This window comes from Lates calcarifer, linkage group LG3, assembly GCF_001640805.2.
Source record: "Lates calcarifer isolate ASB-BC8 linkage group LG3, TLL_Latcal_v3, whole genome shotgun sequence".
Classification (NCBI taxonomy): domain Eukaryota; kingdom Metazoa; phylum Chordata; class Actinopteri; family Centropomidae; genus Lates; species Lates calcarifer.
This window is the reverse complement of record NC_066835.1, coordinates 17,617,574-17,638,423: the sequence shown is the minus strand read 5'-3', so window position 1 is coordinate 17,638,423 and position 20,850 is coordinate 17,617,574. Positions and strand designations below refer to the sequence as shown.

The window sequence follows — 20,850 nt, the reverse complement described above, 5'->3', positions numbered from 1 at the left end:
CATGTGTTATTGACTATAAAAGAAAAAGGACTGTGCTCCCTCACTGTGTAGTACACTGACAGGTGGTCTTTTGGGAACAGGCAGACAAGACAGCAAAGAGGCAATGAAGGCAATGTTTGGTTTGTAAAGTAAATGTCAACCTTTGTTTCCAGTAGGAGCTTGACTTTTCAAACAAAATCCACCACCAATACACAATGGTCCACCACGAAATTCTTGGAGAAGTCTATTTATCCCCAGCTACTACTTCACAGCAGAACTGTCAGCATCCATCTAATTCAGAGAGTGTGTTATTCAACTGAATGAGGATGTTCACATCAGTCTGTACTCTTAAGTAACTGTTATAAGTTGAAACAGTTACGTGAATGGACAGACAAATATTTAACTCTCCAAACGAAGCGTGTCAACTCAAAACTACTGGCAGTGAATAATAATAAGCATCATCTAAAACTGGAATTTAATCTGTAAGGCTTGGATTTAAGATGAACATTTAATTGCAAATATGAAAAAAATGCCCTGCCACTGTGGTTAAAACATAATATTTAGGAAGAAATCTGATTAAGATACATCAATATGTACCAACTTTCCTCTGCAAAGAACAACACAGTGATAACCTGAAACATGTTAACAGCTTTAGTTTCATGGTTAATTCTTGACCTTAAGGTATATTTAGTAGCTGTTCTGGAGTTTTTGATCACATTACATGATCTTCATCAATCAGTTTATCAGGCACATAGTGACCCAAAGTGAGTTTTATCCTTATGGAAACAATATTTTTATCTTGTCAAGTTTATTTACATAGCCCAATGCCACAAATCACAAATTTGCCTCTTTGTTGTATTACTTTTGTATTTTACCCAAAGAGAAAATATGAATTTGTTGTGTAATTTACCAGGGGAGTGGTTCTTAGGTTATGGAGGGTCAGCTGGGTGAAGTGAACCATGGCGACAGAGGTGGAGCTACGTGGGTGGGGGGAGATGAAGGAGCAGACACATCAATGGTCATGGCAGTGGGATGAAAGAGTCCTTTGACTCTCCCACAGCTTGCTGCGTCTTTGAATTGATCTGAACTGTCTCCTCGCATGGATCTGAGAACAAAAGATGTATTTACTCTGCAACTCTCGCCTTTTTTAGTTTACTGCCAGCCAATAACCACAAACACAGACTGCGAGAGATAATTCTGTTTTTCCTTTATCCCCGAGAGAATCCAACTTTGCTTACTGAAGAAGGGGATGGAAAACAAACAAGTTATTAACATATCAAATGCGGTCTCTATCGTGTAGATTTAATGAACCACTGGCTGAATGCTTAAAATAAAGGTCAAGCAAGAACTGGGTCAGAAACATAATTAATGATCCCAGCTGAACAGGGCAGCAGACAGATTAAAATGTCATGTAAAATGTCTTCCCTGCTTTGAAATATTATCCCAGCTGGGAAACTGCTCACTTTGATCACTGTGATGATTCCTGCAGTTGGCCAGTAGGTGGATTCCTTCTCCCATTTTTCTAACGTCTCCATACTTGTAGTTTTCATAGCAGAGCTTCTCGCCATCGATCACATCCATGTTCAGGGCAGCACAAAACAAAATAACAAAAGGGTTAGTGGGTTAAAAGGTCATTAAAAATTACAGAGTACGACAAAATTTTGGTATGTGGCTCCTGACTCACTGCTTCTGCTACATCTGTCACTGGCTGCTTTTGAACTGTCAGTCTCTGCAGAGGACATGTGAATCCCCCGTCTCCCATGAGGGCCCTCGACTGATGTTTTTGTCTCAAATGGGGATTTTTGGGGGCAACATGAGACGTCACTGTATCCCGGACAGATTCATGCTGGCATTGTGCTCACCCATAAACTCAGCCCGAGGTTCTGTATGGACCTGCAGCATTTTGGACCTATTATTCAAAGGTTTTTTTTGATCTCGTGTATATTGAGCCCATTGTATTCATTTTTGCTTCGCTGTAACTGAATACGAAAGGTAGGAGATATCCTCCCCTTGAACTCATTCATCTGTGGACGCTGTGGTCTTTCTGCCATCCTTTCTTTCTTTCACTGTGTTTTTCTTTTCTTCTGCTTCAGCCCTCCCTCAGGCAGATGGCCTTCACTCAGGTGAGTCATCAGCAAAGCCCCCTCATCTGGATAACATCCCTGTCACTGTGAGGACTTCAACTGGAACCAACCGGCTCTGTGATGACTCAAGGTGCTGGTGCTGTACAATTAGACATGCAATCGTCTTCCAGCTGTCTCTTCTTTTGGTCTATCTTTGGGTGAAAGACTTTTTTAATACATTCATTAGATTAAAACTCCACTCAATTTATGCTTTAATCGTCCCTCACACGGCAATCTGAAAACACAAACAATCCATTTACACGTTCAAAAACAATCTAAAAATACAAAAATGCAAAGAAGTCGGTCCATGAAGGCCAACGCTACAAATGTCAAAAACTGCAAAACATACCCATGCACCTGAGGAATGATTTGACATTTTCAGAAATACACTAATTCGTTATCCTGTTGAGAGACAGATGAGAAGATTGGTACCACAATCATGTCTCTGTGTATATGAAGCTGGAGCTAGCAGACGGTTAGCTTAGCTTAGCATTAACACTGCAAACAGGTGGAAACAACTAGCCTGGCTTTGTCTGAAGGTAACAAAATCCACCTACCAGCACCTCTACACTTCCAAAATCATGTTTGTTTACAGTGAATTGTTGTTTTTACAAATTAAACAAATAAGATATAACATGTTGATTAATGCGCTTTACTTTAGTGTTGTTTGGCAGATTTTGTTACCTTTAGAAAGAGCCAGGCTAGCACTTTCCACCTGTTCTAAGTCTTTATGCTAAGCTAGGCTAACCATCTGCTGGAATGTTTGCTTATTATTGACTATACAGAGGTGAGAGTGGTATTAATCCTCTCATCTAACTCTCAGCAAGAAAGCAAATAAGTGTACAGCTTCAGGACATCTGGCTGTAATGGGTCATTGATGATCTTATTTGCCTTTCTGATGACTTTTTGTCTTTTTGACAAAGTGGTATAAGTGAGCAAATAAATGAAAAAGTTAAAATACTTTGAATAAAAGAGGTATTAAGTGTGATTAATATTCTCCAGTCCAGTCTTTAAAGGAGGTTTCATTTACATAGAAAATAGAGACTATTTCACAGTGACATCTGTATTTTCACTAAATCTCAATCCCTCATCAAACACAGTATTTCAACACTTGTGCCATGAAAAAGTGGTGAAAGGATCTTTTTCTTTTTAGCTTTGAGTGCATAAAGCCAATTCTTGGATTATGGGTCCTGACTGAGAAGAGACATAATAACCCACTAAAGATAAAAACTCAATTCTTTGGTGCAGCATTGGTACACAAATGTAAAAGTCAAACAGAGTTCATGAGGGCAGGCACTCTGATTCCCTTTGTAGTGAGAACAAGGAGCTCCCAGTGGATCATAAGCGGGGTTATTGTAGCTCACCTTTGATGGCTCTCTAAAGGCAGGTGTTCACAATCACAGTTTAAACAGCGTCTCTGAAGTGGCACGAGGGAACGAACAAGGGTTTGATCTCTCCTTGGCTCTACATGAAAATAGTTGCACCTGAGAGACCCGGCGTTTGACCACAACCAACTGGCTACACCTGCATCTGACAAAATCTGCCCCCAGGATGCACTTGACTTCATCCCACCTCCTTTATCTTCATAAGGAAATTCCCAGTCTCTTATATAGTTGTGGTTTTGCTTTTGGCACTCGTTTCTTATTCTTAACCTCTCAAGAAAATATGCCCCACTTTGAGATATTTTTGTTTTCTGTTTCTTTTGTGTCCTGGGAAAAGACAACAAAATGACACAAATGATTAACAGCTACATATTAGAAGGGGTAATTTATTTCACTGGAGGCGAGTGGATAGTGCTCAGGGTTTATGTGATTAGAGGGATCTTGTCTCTTTGAAGGGGTTACATCAAAAAAGTGTTGAGTGACCAATGATGCTGCTGTTCAACTGTGGGAAACCCAGACTGAGATCCATATTGCTTGAGGCGATGTAATTCCAATGAAAGGCAACCAAAACCTTTGCTACTGGCTAGAAATGTTTAGCAAAGGCTCAAAGCTCGAGCAGCAGGTGAGTCATGAGAGAGGACAAGCTGCTTCATGTTCCTGCACGTGGGTGGATCTGGTCTCTCGCTGAGGAAACTTTCCCTCAGGGCACAGATTTCTGTTTTGGTCAGTGTCAAAACAGAAAAAAAAATCAGGGCAGTTAATCATTACTGGAGATGTGTAACTTACTCATCCTCATCAATGATTCATCACTTTGATGGGTTTTTATTGCAGAGGAAAAACAACACCACCATTGTTGTGGTGGCTAAAACAGGAAAAGTGTTTGAGTTGTAAGTTACAAACAGCTAAAATAAGATAAATCCAACAACAAAATCAGTCCAATAGCTTTTCAGATATTTCAGTCTGAACCAAAATGGTTGACAGTGCATGGCTGAAAACTGCAAAAAAAAAAAAAAAAAAAAAGTGCCAGGAAACCAAAAACTGAACATGTTAATAAGATAATTGTTAAGTATGTAAAGTATAATCACAGATATCTTGGTATGTTACAAATTGGAAAAAATGACTTGTAATAATAAAAAAAACTGTAATACAACAAAGGCAGCATGGTCTGTTTCTGCACTGTAAACTGTAGTCATACAATGAAACAGCCAAAATCTGAAACTTCACTTATTCTAACTTAACTTTCCCCCAGAGGCCTATATCCATCCCAGGGTTACTATAACTCGTCTGGAGAGAGGGGGAAGGAGTAGATGCCAGCGGTATGTGGGTGATGCAGACAAGCTCAACACTAAACTTTCCAGAAGCATAAATGTTCCCGGCACGTTTTGAGTCAGTCAAGCAGCCAAAACCATCCAGTCCCAGCAGGCCTATCAGCGTCTGGGATCTGGCTTTACAGATCCTCCTGCAGGAGAAGGGACACAATGACCCATATAAACCTGCCGTGTAGATTACACTCAGGCTACTGGGAGATGTTTGCATCATCGCTCTTTTCAAACTCCAGGTAAGCTAAAAAAAATGCAGCAGCCTGTGTTGGTTTAGTGTTAACAGTGCTCAATACTCAACAAAAGACTGTGAGGCATTTATGGTTTCCGCTGATTAGACATCTACGGTTTATTGTGACAGAAAGCTCTTGAATTACAAGCAATGACCTCCACTGAGATAAGAGCCCTCATGTTTTTGTTGTAAAGGACTTAGACAGGAGATGAGAATGATTTAGACGACAAATACCTCAGTAGCACCCGTATCATCAGCTAAGCATGTGTCAGAGTCTTATCAACTGGATAGACTCAATGGACACAAAACAAACAAAGAGACTTATTGGGTGTTGAGGGGTGTGATGGTGTTGTGCTCTCCCTTTGTCCCTACGAAAGAATGAATATCCAACATCCCAAACAAAAACTCCCATCTAGACTACTATGTGTTTTTTTTTTTAGATGTTCAGCTACTTGGGCTAAACTATCACTGCTCCAGAGGGTTTTTCTTCCTTGAAACATATTTCTTTAGCAGATCATTACAATTTGTTTGAGTTCAACTGAGGTTGATTTCTCTGGGGAACTTTAGCTTTAGCTGTTTTGGAAGCTCCATGAGGTTGTAATTCTTGTACAGGAAACCAAATTGTAAAACAGCTAAAAGTGAGATTGGGTTTTTCGATTCTCAGTAGTCATGGTGACATAAATAATAAATAATAAATTATAGTGGTTGTCGTGTTAATATGTCACGTTCCCAATGTTGATTATAACATGCTGATGTTTAGCTTTGACCTACAGGCTAATGCTAATTAGCACTTATCATATGCCAAAGCTGATGGTAATGTCATTTGTTTTACAGGTTATGTGGTCATAAATATTGAAAAGAAATTTTGACCTGAAGATAGTGCCAAATAAAAAGTCTGACGATCACATAAATTATTACATTTTAATGTGAGGAAAAACATTCATTTTATGGATATCTGTTACTACATTCATATCCAGTTTAATATTCCACTTTACTTGGGACCAAACTGCTGGACAAGACCAACAACATTAAAGAAAAATAAGAATTGATTATCAAGCTTCCTCAATTGTCAGTTAGAGATTAAATTATTAATTAAAATTCAATTGCAGTTAAACATTTGAAAAAAAAAAAAAATTATTTGGGTCACGTTTAAAGTCGTCTCCCGCCCTTTAACCCACCTTTTTCTTCCATTCTTATAAAAATTCTCTGTTTGCTTTAATCTATGTATTTAGTTTAGTTTTATACATAAAGCTAGGTAAAACACCACCTTTACCTGTAAAAAACACCCTGTAGCAAACAGACAGGCCTGTGTTTATCTTGCTAATGTGACAGATTTGGAGATTTGACAGAGTCTCTGCATCACTCCATCAGTTTTAGAGATGCCATCTTCACTGATAACCCGTCAGAGAGGAAAAACTCCATCAGACAACTTCCTGTCTGCCTTTTCCAACAAGAGGAGGAGCCATGATGCATACTGTGGGTGTGTGGCTTATCCAGCCAGAGTAAAATGTATGACTCCATGTAAATATTTATACTTAACTGCACCATAAGTTTTCCATCGAATTCATTAAGGGATAAAACCCTGGATGAGTCATCCTTAAAGTCGGCAGTGGTGAGAGACTAAACAAAACTTATGCTGCTCAGAGACCTGATGTCATTGGTGGAGATCTGAATTCTGCAGAGCTATTTCTGTGTCACTATTCCCATAAACTGCTCTACTCATTCCTAAAACACATGGATACAATCAGCCACCTTACATGAACATTTTGTGCATTTACAACTTTAAAATCCAGCTGAACCTCAGTTCAAACAGCCCACAGTCACACAGCTGAGTGTTTGCTGATTCCTGTTCCTGTTCAGGGCTGGAACAGAAACTCCAGCTAAACTTGTATAAGATGCTGATAACTTAGCAAACTCGTTGATTATTCCTTATAATCCAAAAGAACACCTTCCAAAGGTTATGTTAGATGTCATCGAATATTTTTATTAAATATGATATTACAGTATCATGGCGGAATTCAACGTTAGCATTAGCTTACACTAGCTAGCCACAGCTGAATCTATGCTAACGATGTTCTGGTGATTACAATCGTCAGTCATCAGCCTGAAATGACAAGCTGCTTCTGTGTGAAATCAAAGCCCCTAAATTACAAAGAATTTCAACAGTAAACTGTCATGTTTACCAGGAACGTGCTCAGCTCATTACAGTAACTAGAATACAACACACATTTTACAGAAATTGACAACTATTTACCCAAGCAGAGGAAGCTGGCAACGAAATATCTTTCCAAGTGATTTAATTTCCCTTACAGACGTCTGATCAACTGTTTCATGCCCGGACAGTTTAATCAGAAGAGGAGCCCTGGGGGCAGGTGCAGCGTCTTGTTCCAGGTGGGATGAGGATTTGCTCGAGCGGGGAAAAAAAACAAAAAAAAACAGAGCAGCCCTATTAATTATTAAAGACAATTCGAGAGGAGCAGGAAGGCGTTGATGTGGGTAATGATTTATAGTAGATGTGATAAATAGATGTGCAAATGTGTCAAAACATTCCAATTAAAGTATACTGACACACAACTACCTTTTACCATTAGAGACTAATTTAAAAGCACAAAACCTCGTAGCCTTGACGAGACTTAATTCACACAAAACAAACTGAGGTCAAAAGAATTTATGAACCACAGAGGGTCATGTTTTTTTCTAGCATAGACGGATGCTATTGGAGATACTATCATTGCTGTTTCTGAGTAAGGTGTCTACATCTGTGGTCAAATTACACCTTTACCTGGATTTTATGAGGCTCCACTGCATATTTAGGGATAATAAAACTTAAACATCTCACTACACTAGACTCCTTTGTTACAAAAAACCTCAATTCATCAGTGTTGTCAGGCCCTAGAGGCATGTACTAACCGGACAAACACCCCCACCAATGTTACCTCCATATAAGGGTGCTGTACACGCGTCATTGCCTAACACAGCTAACCCCAGAATTGCCCAATACCTGCACAAACAGAAAGAAGTAGAGGATAGAACACATTTTGTACTGTCTGTACATTCAGTCTGCTGTTGAGTTTCTCTTGCTGAATGAGTAAAATTTGTTCTTCTTTTGGGTTTCGTGCCCACAGAGTTGATGTCATTGGGCTCTGAGCTCTGCCAGTATGCAGCAGAAAATTACAGGGCATCACCAGCAACATGGATACACTGCAAGTACAAACAACAAACAACATTCACTCTGTACCCATTGCTGTTTGTTGACAATGGAACATTTTATATTTATTTCTCAAAACAGACACAACAATAAACAAAATGAGTGGCTGTGATTGGTATAAAATATTTTGCAATGATAGTTAAATTAAGAAACAGTTTTTATGTTTCACAGGTTATAAAAACAGTGGTGACCAAAAATGCTGGAAACTATTCTTGGTTGTAATGTCCTCCAAGTGCTATAAATAGCAGCCTGAGTATGTCATGACACATGGAAAGTAACAAACAGAGTGTTAATCGGATGACAGAGATATGTGTCAGTTTCCTTTAGTTCGTGAACAGCAGCGCTGTGCTGCAGCATGGCTTATAATTCAAACATCTGGATTTAGTTTGGGCTCAATTTTCTCTCATAGAGTCATATTTTAGTGTTATTATCTATCAGCTTTGCTTCATCTGTTGCCTGATTCAGTTTGGTTTTGTTTGCAACATTTCTTGCTGCTGTGTTGGCCTGCTCTCCTCCCTTAATGATTCTCACCTGCTTAAACATTAAAGGGGTTATTTCTAAGTTTTGTCTGCCACCAAACATATATTTTTTCCAGGAGCAGATGGAGGCGATGGTCCCTTGCTGCGAGTTTGTTGGGCTATTGTTGGGCTACGGGCTAGCTGTCTAGCATGCTAACTTCAGTAGAAGGAAAGAAGAGATAGAACTAGGAGCAAAATACTGGCGTCGTTTTCCACCACTGGAAACAGTTCTTGGCAAGTAAAGGAATGAAGTTTGAAGATGAACTCGCAGAATTTCTTCTATACTGCTAAGTAAACAGCTATGAAAGCTAACACTGGCTATGTAGCGATAGCAAAACTTACATAAAACTCCTCTGAATAATTAGCAACTAGAATTACCTTAGCCAACCAGTCCAGTTGCAGTTAATTAGCATGTCTTGTGTGGTCACAGCGACCTTTGACCTTTGACCACCAAATCATAATCAGTTCATCCTTCATTCGTCCAAATGAACGTTTGTGCCAAATCTGAAAGTATTTCCTCAAGCTGTTTTTGAGATATCACATTCACAAGAATGGGACAGATGAACGGACAGATGGACCAATGACCCAAAAACACAATGCCTCCGGCCGAGGCTGTCACCAGCGCCAAGGCATAAAAACCTAAATCCAAACTACATCTATAATACTCTTAGGTATCACAACTATTTTTGTTTGCTGGGTAGATGGAAAGTTTTCCATCCTACTTTGTAGGGCAGTATTAGTTCTTAGGGCAATCCTTTACCATCAGTTCATGATATGAGCAACACTTAATGGAGTACTACAACTGAAAGGCTATGGATAATCCTGTTGTTGGTATAATGTTACTTCACAGATTATCTATTATATACAGTTGGTTGCTTGGTTGCAAAAAATGCTACAAGAAACAGCTGCGCTTGTAATTCGTTATCCGTACATTCACCATTGGTAGTCGAGGCTGATAAGGTCCAATCAGGAATCGAACATGGGTGTCCCATCCAGACTAAAATGCAACCCTGGAGTTTTCAATCTAAAATGGGGCCAGCAGTGTCTCTAAAAGTCTCCATTTTAGGGGCTTGAAAACTTGGGGTTAGTATGGACAGCAGACGTAAATACAGCGAGAGTGGCTAAAACGTATTAGTGTGGATGTAGCCCAAGGTTCTTTAAATTGTAGTGACACGATGTGACCAAAACTTTTTTAGACGCACAGCATATACAGGCCTTTAAACGACTTATAATAAACTAGTTTTCAAATTATTTTAGATGATTAGAAGATTTGTTGTTTTTTTGACCTGAAGCAGATGATCCCATTTAATCCTGTGTTTACAAAACATCTGCTATCTGCTCTCCTAAGCTGCAGAACATTTCACAGTGTCTAAACTGCACAATCACCCATTCATTGTCTGACAACAGGATCTTTGTGGTTTTCATGCTCTCACTGCTCTTTGTGTTTTCAGCCTCTCTCTCGTTGCTTCTAATATTTAACGAGGGATCGGATGTTCGACAGATGCCCCCCCTCTCACTTTGCTCTTTATTTGTATGCATGTGGTGGTAGCTGAGGTGGGTGGTTGGGGTCATTATGTATCTTGGCTGAGCGACTTGATGGGTCACAGTTCAGCGGTGGAGCTTCAAATGAGGAGGAAGGGAGGCCTGGCAAGGACGGCTGCTTCCTCCATCTGTATTACCTGTGTCTCTGGTGGCTGCTCTCTCACTTACAGACCCGAGTCGGCGTCTTTCATCAAAGACCACAGAGTACTGACGGATACTTCAGCCCGAACTTAATGGGATCGAGGTACACAGTACTACATTTTCCCAGTCTCCCTCAGAGAGTATTAGAAACACTGGACCTGGTTGGACAAGAGGCAGCATACCAGGGGCTAAAAAACTGGGTTGGAAAATAGATTTTTGCGTGTACATGTGTGCGAGAATAGAGACATTCCTCGGCATAAAACGTCCCACTTCGCCATCTGATATGTTTAGCAGAGTTGCCCCATCTCAAAGCCCCCAGAATGCCGAGTATTTTCTTGATCTGGGCTGAGCTCAAGGGGAAGGCATGCGGGCCCGATCCCAGGGTCACCACGCTTAAAAGCTGATGTGGACAGAAGCCAGTCGAATGAAGACACTGCCGCAAAAAAGAGAGACTGACTACAGTTTGTGTGTCCTCTCGTTTGTTCTCATATTTTGGTCTTTAAACCTCTTCACAGAGCGAGACCTCAGCTGGTGGGACTCGCTCCATGAGGCTCCGTGGAAGCAGCTCATCTTTTTCCTGCAGGGTTATAGAAAGGGAAACAGGAACAGCTGCCAGATAAAAGCTGGAGGTGGGTTTGGAGAAAACAAAAACAAAAAACACATTTAACACTTGCAGATGCTAAAATCTGACGAATACATTGGGCACTAATCAATGATATTTGACAATGACCTATTTTATTTTTTTAGTTAATGCTCTGATTTGTAGTTTCAGTATTATTGGAGGTATTGGCTGTGTGGTATAAGCCTTTTACTGCATGTTTGTCAGCTTTTATTGTCCCACAAAAACTTCTATTGTGTGGTAACACACTATTATTCTGTCCAGTGTGTATTATCTGTATTTGCAGCATGACTTTATCTTGCATATGTGCCATCAAATTTGAGAATATGTTTCTTAATTTGCTTGTTTTTTAGTAAGCTGAAACTTCCTTTTTTTTTTTTGTAAATATGTTGTGAAAGTGTTTGGCTTGAGTTTTGTCTTTTTACATGTGTTTTGGGTGCTTTAAACTTTATTTGGCTGCCAAAAGAAAACAACAACAAAAGAAAAACAACCTCCAACCATTGGCTATGAGTTAAAACAAAAGGAAAAAATGCCCACAAGAACCTGAAACTTGGAGTTACCAGGTTTAACACGGGAACGGCAGCATGTTTAATAGAACACCAGTACAGTAACTACCTGCCCAGATGCCCATAATAACAGGGTTCCCATCGTAAATCGCCCCCCTCCTTCCCTGTCCAGAGAAGGATCCACCCTCCACCAGCCAGGCAGCACATCTTAGCTCCATGACACTCCTGAACCCCAAGCCGCAGAGCTTTCACCAGCGAGGCCCCATGGAAAAATTAAACTGGACACTGAGAGGAAGCCCAGCTTTGTGGTCATGGCAGGGGAATATGATTGGATAAACATACGGCAAAGCCTCAAACCGGTTCTCTCAGTGCCCGGTGGTGATGTGACGAGAGGCAGGCAGTGAGGTTTTTATTTGGTCCGGGGTTTGGTGGGAGGTGGGGGTTGGATCTGAAGGGCACATACTGTTCTTGGAAGCTCAGAGTTTTACAGAAGATTGAAAAGGACATTTATTGGTGTAGAGCAGGCCAGGCAGCAGTGACATCCTCAGTCACTGTTTATTAAAAACAGACCTAATTATCCAGCGTCACTCCGCCTGCCCGAGCTATTTCAGTCCACAATGAGCAGGTGACTCAAGTTAGAGCAAACTGGGTCATGTGCGCCTACGTCATTTACCTTCTAACCTGAGCGTGCCCTCGCTAGAAAAGCTCTCATTTTTCAATTAAAGACAATCATTAGTCTGTTAGTTCCTGTCTGAATCTGTAACCAGCTGTGTTCCTGAGATCATCAATGTGCTGCCCTACTGTGTGTTTGTCTGCTCGGTGCATTGAAAGACAAACCATTAAAGGTCTTCAGGGACACGTGCAACACATCATGTCCATCTCAGCTGGATCCAGACGCTTTGAAGTGGATTATGGGTAAAGGCAGCCAAAGAAAATACATTTACTGTTTTTTAAATTCTTGTCTTAGTTGGATACAAATAGGGAATATACAAATAGACATTAAAACAAATATAGAAGATAAATGAATATATAAGAAATAACATTAAATTAAAAATAATATTATTCCAGGAGGAAATTCTTGTGTCAGGCATAGCTCCAAAAAGTAAAAAAACAGTGCCAAATGCAACTGAAGTGAAAAACTATTATAGACACTATTAAATAGACATAAAAAAATATATATAAAAGTAGATCTATAAAGTATATATACAATATATAAACAATAGAAAAAACATACACGTAAAAGAACATGTAAAGTAACATTGGCTGTGAATGAACACAAAGTAATATTCCACATGAAAATGAAGGAAAAAATTACATGAATCATATTAATTAAGAGTAAAATTGGACCCAGTATCAGTAATGTTGATATCAGTTGACCTTTCCTGCATGATATATAATAATACAGAAAGTAGAAAATCTAAATTGAATTTTGTTGTTCAGTGGCCTCCACACTCACCTTTAGGATCTGGTAGTTTGGCAACATGAATATGTACCTGACAAATGTGCAGAAATGATGTGATGTAGTCGTGTGAACGTGGACGAGAATCTCTAAGGAATGTTTCCAACATCTTGTGGAATCAATGCCACAAAGAATTGAGGCTGTTTTGAGAGGGAGCCACTAACCCATATTAATATGGTGTTCCTAATAAAGTGTCGGTTGCATTGTTACTGAACATAGTTTAAGTTGTTCTGTCAGTTTAAGTGTAAGAGGTGAAATGAACTGTTAATACGTATGATTGTGATATAATTGACAAAGTTATTGCTGTTATAGAAGTAGAAGAAGCAGCTTTTATAGTTAAAACCCACTATCTCACGAGGCAGACATGTTTTTGTGGATGTAATTTAGAAAAATTCACTGGAGAATACTGAAGAAACTTTGCCGTTTTCTAATTATTTACTCACGTATTCCCAATCTGGATATTCAACAATTTGGATTGGAACTGTTCTTTTGTCTCCATCCGTCACAGCAAAATAAACTCATCAGTTTCCCAAAATTACCCAGGGTGCCAAGAAGAACATTTCTGCTATCTGTTCTTCATCATGTTTTTTTTTTTCCCCCGCTCTCACTCTGTTGGACTCATTTGCATGTCATTATCCTGCCGTCTGTGACACGAAATGTGGAATTATTTACACTGAAAGGGAAAAGAGAAGCGAAAGTAATCTGTCTTCCATGAGAGGGAATTGAATTTGAAATGCAAATCATAAAAATAATTACAACTTGGGGGGGCGCAGCAACAACTCATCCCCCTCTGCATTGCTAATGGCATCATCCACAATAAATATAATGGGACATTATTTTTTATTTATCAACAAAATCTCTGTTTTTGCCTCTGTCTTGTGTTTTTTTTCTTCTCTCCCAGAAATTAATTGTTTACCGAGAGAAGGAAAGTTCATTAACTAGTCATTAGCCTGCTTTTGTCAAAGTAAACCTTGTAACTGTGTGAGTGTATTTTAACAGACTGGTGCAAGAATTAATTCAAATTCTCCACACACACTCGTTTCCTCCAGACTTAATGCTCTCAAGCCAAAACAGATGCCAGCATCCCAGTCACTCTAATCACAAATAAATCAGAAATGCATATGGAGACTTGTCATGGAGTCAAGGATGAGACATGAGGAAAGACGATGTGATGACAACCAAGCCGTTATAGTGAAAATGTAATCAGGAAAAAGGTAGTTAGTCATCAAAGGGACGATTATTTTACTTTGATAATTTACTGTGGTTGGTATCAACAAGATGTTATTCAAAACATTAAACTACCTTAAGATTACTTTATCCTATTGGGAAATTAATGAAAAAGTCTAAATATTGTTTAAAGACATGTTTTGAATTGTTATTTCAAGGATCATTGTACTCAAATTATAAAAATAGAAAAACAAAAACAAAAGAGAATCCTCCCACACTTACAGGGTTTTGTCAGTGTTTTGACACGCTTCCGTCATCTTTGCCTCAGATTTCGTTAGCAAACTTAATAACACTGATAGAAACCTGTCAATGTGCAATAATTTACTTTTGGTTTTGTTGCTGTGTGAGTCATCTGGCAAACAAGAAGCAATTCCACTTTCAATTCTACTGTTAAAATGAAAATAATTTTCTTCTGAGGAAACACTTTTGATGTTGTGGGAATCTTCCCAATTCTGAGCAACACAAACAAAATTCAGTAACGACAGCAGATGTGTCAGCAGTGGATTTCCAGATACATTAAACACATTAAAATTTAAATTACTTTAATGGATTGTAGATTTCAGCATTGTATCACTAAATGGTGTATGAATAACATGTCAATTTCATGAATAATCTGCATTTTTTACTTTTCACACAGCATTAAATAACACAAGGAATTCAGGCTTGTTGAATGACATGAAAACACGTGAAAATTTGTAGATGTGACACGCAAAAATGCCCTGAAAGTAGCGTGCTATTTAAACACAGTCCCATGAAGTCACATTGTAGATACTGTGAGCGGTTAGAGGAAAACATGCAACCCTGACTAAAAGTAATTTTAAAATAAAGTAAACACATATTCACACTGAAAACTTACAGTAAAACCACAGAATTATAGAGCAAATTAAGCAATAAATACAGTCTCTCTTGTGGAGATTATGTAAAAGTGCTGCTAACAGTTTCAACATGTTGGACTGTAGAGACACAGCGGAAAGAACTGTATGACTTAAATTACATTTATAGATGTTCTCCAAGTTGTTTATCACAGATGTCACTTAACGTCTCGACTTTTTAAAACTACTAATAGAGCCAACATGTGTGTCAGTGTCTGTGCGACACACCAGCTGATGACAGAGACGAACCTCTGTCCGTGTTTAGACAGGCCTGTCGGAGAGTCCAGCAGTCGAAGTCTAATGGCCGGGTTTTTGCTTTTTCAGGTGGAACCACAGACAGTCGCTGAGGTCAGACAGAGACGGCAGCCTCCTGAACCCACGGCTGCTTCCTGTCCTGCCTCTGCTGTCCCACCAGAGCTTAATATTATCAATACATCTTCTCAGACACAGCCTTTAAAATCAATTCTGACAGTGAGAGCCTCCTCGTGTTTCCCTACATACAGTTTCTAGGTATATTGTGTTTAATTTCAGTGTTACATGTTTTAATGATCTGGTAGATCACATATAAACTGCTTGTATTTGTTTCTTTGTTCAACAGTGTTTGATAAATTAATCCTCCAGAGTCGTATAGAATAACTGTGTTGTGTAATTTTTGAATTTTAACGCAGACATCTTTCTAGAAGATTTCCACCCTGATTAGTATGCAATTCAGGGGCGAATACTCATTATTTGTATTATCTGGCATCAAAATTGACAAAACATTTAAATATAGCAGTGTTCTCAAGGAACTAATTAAGCAAATTACAGTTTAAGTTCATGGCAATGTCATTACTTTTACAGGTACCTGGTCAAACACCAAAATACTCTGGGCACCATGAATATTTATGCCAAATATTATGGCAGTCCAGTAAATAGTTGATGAGATATTGAACTCAAAACCATAAAACTGAACCTCATGGTGGCGCTAAAGGAAAAGTCAGGGTTTCACAATAGTCATCAGGATGCATCCTCTGGGGACCACAAATCAGGATCTATAGTAAATTTAACAGTAATTCATTATGTTGTTAGTTGTTGAGGAATGTTGCTTGGGACCAAAGTTGTGGACTGACTGAATGAACACCACTGTTAAAATCATGCTGCTAGCATAACTAAAAACCTCCACGTTGGTTCAGTTTACTTTATTGGTGCATGTGTGAAAACTTACAAACTTGAACATGTTGAGTTTTGGAACATGTTGGCGACTGATGAAGGGGGGAAAAAAAGAAAGAAAATCAGTATTGGTCATTGAAAAGCCACAACAGTTGACCACCACAACCTGTAATTATGTATAAAAACTCCCTGTTTTTTTTTTAACTGTACTGACAACATAAACCTACACATACACTCACACTACCCATATCTCTCTCTCTCTCTCTTTCTCTTTCTGTCTGTCTGTTTCTCACCCACACACATTCAAACACAACAGGGAGCTGAGATAATCCTCTCAGAGCAGCCGCTGTGATGACACAAGCCCGTGGGTGGTCTTAATGGTCAACAACCTCTTCGTCTCCACACCCAGAGAAACCAAAGACGATGTAAATCAACAGGCAGCTTCGCTTACTCCCAGCCATTTTGGTCTTTCTTCTTCCCAGGACCAAGATATATTCACTCCTCAGCTGATCATTAACAAATAACTTTGCTGCTAACTACAAGGAACCAATTCCACCAGCTGTTGTTAAATAACTCTTTGTAAATATGCTGTAACAAGGTTAAATGAAGATTTACAAATCACTGAATCAAATCACAGAAAATGTTTTTTACACAAAAATTGTTTAGAATTATTTCTGTCCTACAACTGCCATAACTGTTACATACGTTAGCTAACAGAACCAACTGACAAAGCTAATGTTAGCTTGCTAATAACTTGCTAATGAGTTAAGAGTAAAAGAACGATGGTATCTGACGAATCAAATGTGACACAGGATGAAATTTATGTTCAATAACAATGTGAACCTGGATGTTTTTAAATTACAATTCAGAAAATAGTGCAATAGTTACAAAACATTATACAGAAATGTTAGCTTAAATCTAGGCTAACATTCAACATTTGAAGACGTCACCTTAGGTTGAAAAACTGTGATGGATATTTTTCATTATTTTCTGTCTATTTAAATATAACATGATAAAATAAGAAAATAATGGCAGATTAACTAATAATTTAAATAATATGCAGCCTTACAAAGTTTATTGCTTTAGTTGGATGGTGCTACAGATGTCGTAATGGTGCAACCTGATTTAGTAGGATGGAAATTAATTAGAAGTTAATACAAATTAAGAAATTACTCAACACACAAACTTAGTTTTGGATAATGAAAAGCCGGTGCAGCCCAATTCGGGTGTGTTGGTTCATGTCAGTATTTCAAATGCTTTTTGTTGGATGGATCACAACAGAGATGGAAAATTAGATAGAGACAACATGAGCCTTTCAATAATAATTTTTTCTGACATCTCCTGACCCTTCTCCAACACTGAATATTTCCATCAGTTACCCCACAGGGCTCACTGCTTTTTCTTAGCCTATTTCCATTCACATCCTGGCCCACGTCAAATCCCCGATGACTAAAACCTAGACCTAGTAAATCTCATAGTGAAGCACTGGCTAGCCTCTTGTCATATGATAAACTGCACACGTGTTGTGTCTCCTGGAGTAAGTGGCAGTCTGTGAGCAGTGAACCAAAGGCTGGGAGATGAGGTAAGGCATGTCTGCACAGTTATTGTAGAAGAGCATTAATATCAGGGAGCTGAGACTGCAGCTGCCTGATGAGATTATCTTCCTAGTTTTAATATCAGGATAAGACAGTTGTTTCATTTTACTACTTTACTACTTTTAAGTTGATCAACAACAGCGGTACCACAAAATTTTAATCTCAGCTCCATAATCAAGGCTGTAAAACCTGTAGTTATAAACAAAAAGTGTGATGTTACTTTCTCTTTTGGCACCATTTTAAGTTCTAACATGTAAAAATCCACAAGTTTTATCAGACACTAAACATTCTTCACATCAGCTGAAGAAACAAGTGGATTTAAGGGCTTTTATTTCTGGTATTTATAGCTTGATTTAGAAAGACGTACAGCTGTGTTGATCCCATCCATGTTAGTCGCCATTTTTCTGGCTCTGACACGAGAAGATGACGATCTCATTCTTAGTCCCACCGACAGGTTTTGGGTTGTGTTTCCAACCAGGAAAACATCTGTCAAGGAGCACACAGAATTAGACATTTTGGTGGCGATTCAGAGGCCTGCAACCAAGTTTCCTAACTGTTTTGTAAATTTATCCTGCTCAAATGAAATCCTTGTCTAAACGTCGCTCCTCTGCATACAGGTAGTGATGATACAAAACCACAAAACTCTCTCTCAAAGACCACTTCATCAAGAAACATCTGGACTCACAGATGTGATAAATATTTGTTTTACATACTTATGAACGGCTGTAACATGAGCAGCATTGCTTACGTACTTTGTACACAGTGGATTAGAAAGTATAAACACTATACGTTACTTGAGTGCATACAGTTTTCAACAAGATAAATAACAAGATTTAGATACAAGGCACCTGCACATCCATAAGACTAGACCAGATAGTTAGCTAATAACGCAGTACCCACCTTACCTAAAACAGATTAGTGCAGGGATGATGTATTTTTGTAGGTCACCCTGGTTCCTTTGACAAAAAGCCAATGGGATTTTTACATTAGTGTTTGGATTATTGCAAAAAATAATTCAACAAATTAAAAAAAAAATTCAACAAAAGTTTGTGTTCATCAGATAATCTTCACAAATGAACACCACTGTTATGATTTTTGAAGCCTAAATACAATCACCAGAAGTGAAAAGCTGATGTTAGGTTATAAACCAACTACACCACTAAGCTTCCAACTGGTCATTTCATTTAGCTCTGAGCTCTTCTACAAAAGCCTTTCTTCTTAGAAAGTTAGTGATAGTTTGAAAGAGCGAGTAGAAACACAATGAGGCTTTAAGTAGATCAGTTTTCATCAAACCTCTGTAGCCTCATTTAGCCACCGCCTTTTTAAGTCACATAAAAGCTTTTTTAAAAATCGCAAGTGGGGTGTTTTCTGATGTATTTTATGTTGTAGAATAAAACCTGAAAGTCTGGCCTAGACTGTAACATCCCTGATTCACATTTAACTGCATCACATTCTCTACTTTTGCTATCCAATAAAGGCATAAATTGTACCTACAGCATGTAACCGCCTCTGCAACCACAACTCTTACTGTTACTGTGTACAGATTAGAAAATAGCTGTAGAGCTGCAAGGTGGGTGGATTTTTAACACTGAAGAGAGGCAAGCTAGCTGTTTCCATTGTTTCCAGTCTTAATGCTAAGCTAGGCTAATTCTAGGCTAGGTGACTTCTGGTTTAAGCACCCTACTTAGCACAGACATCAGAGAGTCTCATTTAGCTTTTGAAAAGAAAGCAAATAAGCATATTTCACCACACTTATTCCCGTAAAAGCAAGTATATCCCTGAGCTTAAAGCAAAGTAAATGTAGCGTGTGCAGTTAAGACAGGATTTGAATGCATTAAGTCAAATTTCTCAAGCTCTTCTCTTGTTGTCACGCGGAGGTGATACTGTGTAAAGTGCAGCTTTAACGTAAACACCAATCTGTATTAACAAACATCAGTCAGTTTCTCTGAATATAAAAGTATCACATCTGCTGGATCAAGGATTTGAGCCTCAATTGGGTGCAGGACTTGAAAACATGAACATGAAACCTCTTGAGTAAACTCCATTCATCATAAACAGGGCTGTGCCAGATTTTACAACTGAGTGACGGAGGAGCTAGTTGTCTAGTATCCAGCTTTCAGACTGACGCATGTTCACAGGTATTGACTGAACTCTCCCGAGGCACAGAAAGAACAAATGTGTTTTTTTCTTTTCAACAGGAGAGATTCCCTTAAGAAAACACCCATGCTGTCAGCTCTTTGGTCCCTCTGCAGCTCTGAGAACATGTCAGTCTGTCTGTGGATGAATCCCCCTGGGATCGTCCAGAAGACGAGATGAGAGTGAGATACGTGTTGAGAGCAAAGGTTAGGGGTCGATGTGGGGGTGGGGGCCTGCAGGGTTCAGGGGTAAGCACTCTGCAGCAAGACGTGATTTTCTCAGCGGGTTTGTTGCATGGTTAAACTTAAACTATACGCTCTGTACCTGTGCTGCCTCTCAGACGCCACAGATTCAGTCATGTGAGCCTGCAGACGGCTGCAGAGCAACATGTCTGAGGTGTGTGGACAATGAAGACGTGTTGAATGACACACACACACATTTAAAAAGCCCCCCACACCTCCTTCATAGTAAACTGAAACTAGACTGAAAAGGGCAAATTGACTAGACTTTAGTTTTCTCTTTGTGTATCATTCTGCTTCTCATTTAGTTTGTTTTGTATCTCTTTGAGGTCATTGTGCGTCTCTTTGTCATCATTTTTTGCATGATGCTGCGTCTTTTTTGTTGTTGTTTTTTTGTCTCTGATTATACTTAGTTTGTGTCTCCTTGCTTTTACTTTACATCTCTTATGCATCGTCTGCTCGTGTTGCCTTGTGGTTGCTTTCAGTCTACTGATAGTTTTTCATCTTCTGTAAGTCATTTTGCGTATCCTTTGCATCTTGTTTTAGTTGTTGTTTTGTGTCTGGTTGTAGTCATTTTTGTGTCTCTGTGGCCACTTTGAGTCTT

The 20,850-nt window shown here is 39.0% G+C and overlaps 1 long non-coding RNA gene across 2 annotated transcripts; it reads left to right on the top strand.

Annotated features, from left to right (window-relative positions):
• The first annotated feature begins 4,732 nt into the window (after positions 1-4,732).
• LOC108899581 (uncharacterized) lies at positions 4,733-19,796 on the top strand. 2 transcript variants are annotated; one of them, XR_007810690.1, is made up of 4 exons: positions 4,733-5,042; positions 6,407-6,544; positions 7,348-15,637; positions 16,593-19,796. It is a non-coding gene; the product is annotated as an uncharacterized LOC108899581 (long non-coding RNA). The 2 variants fall into 2 exon arrangements; XR_007810691.1 differs by lacking the exon at positions 16,593-19,796 and having other exon boundaries at positions 7,348-11,073; positions 15,452-15,829.
• The last annotated feature ends 1,054 nt before the right edge of the window (positions 19,797-20,850 follow it).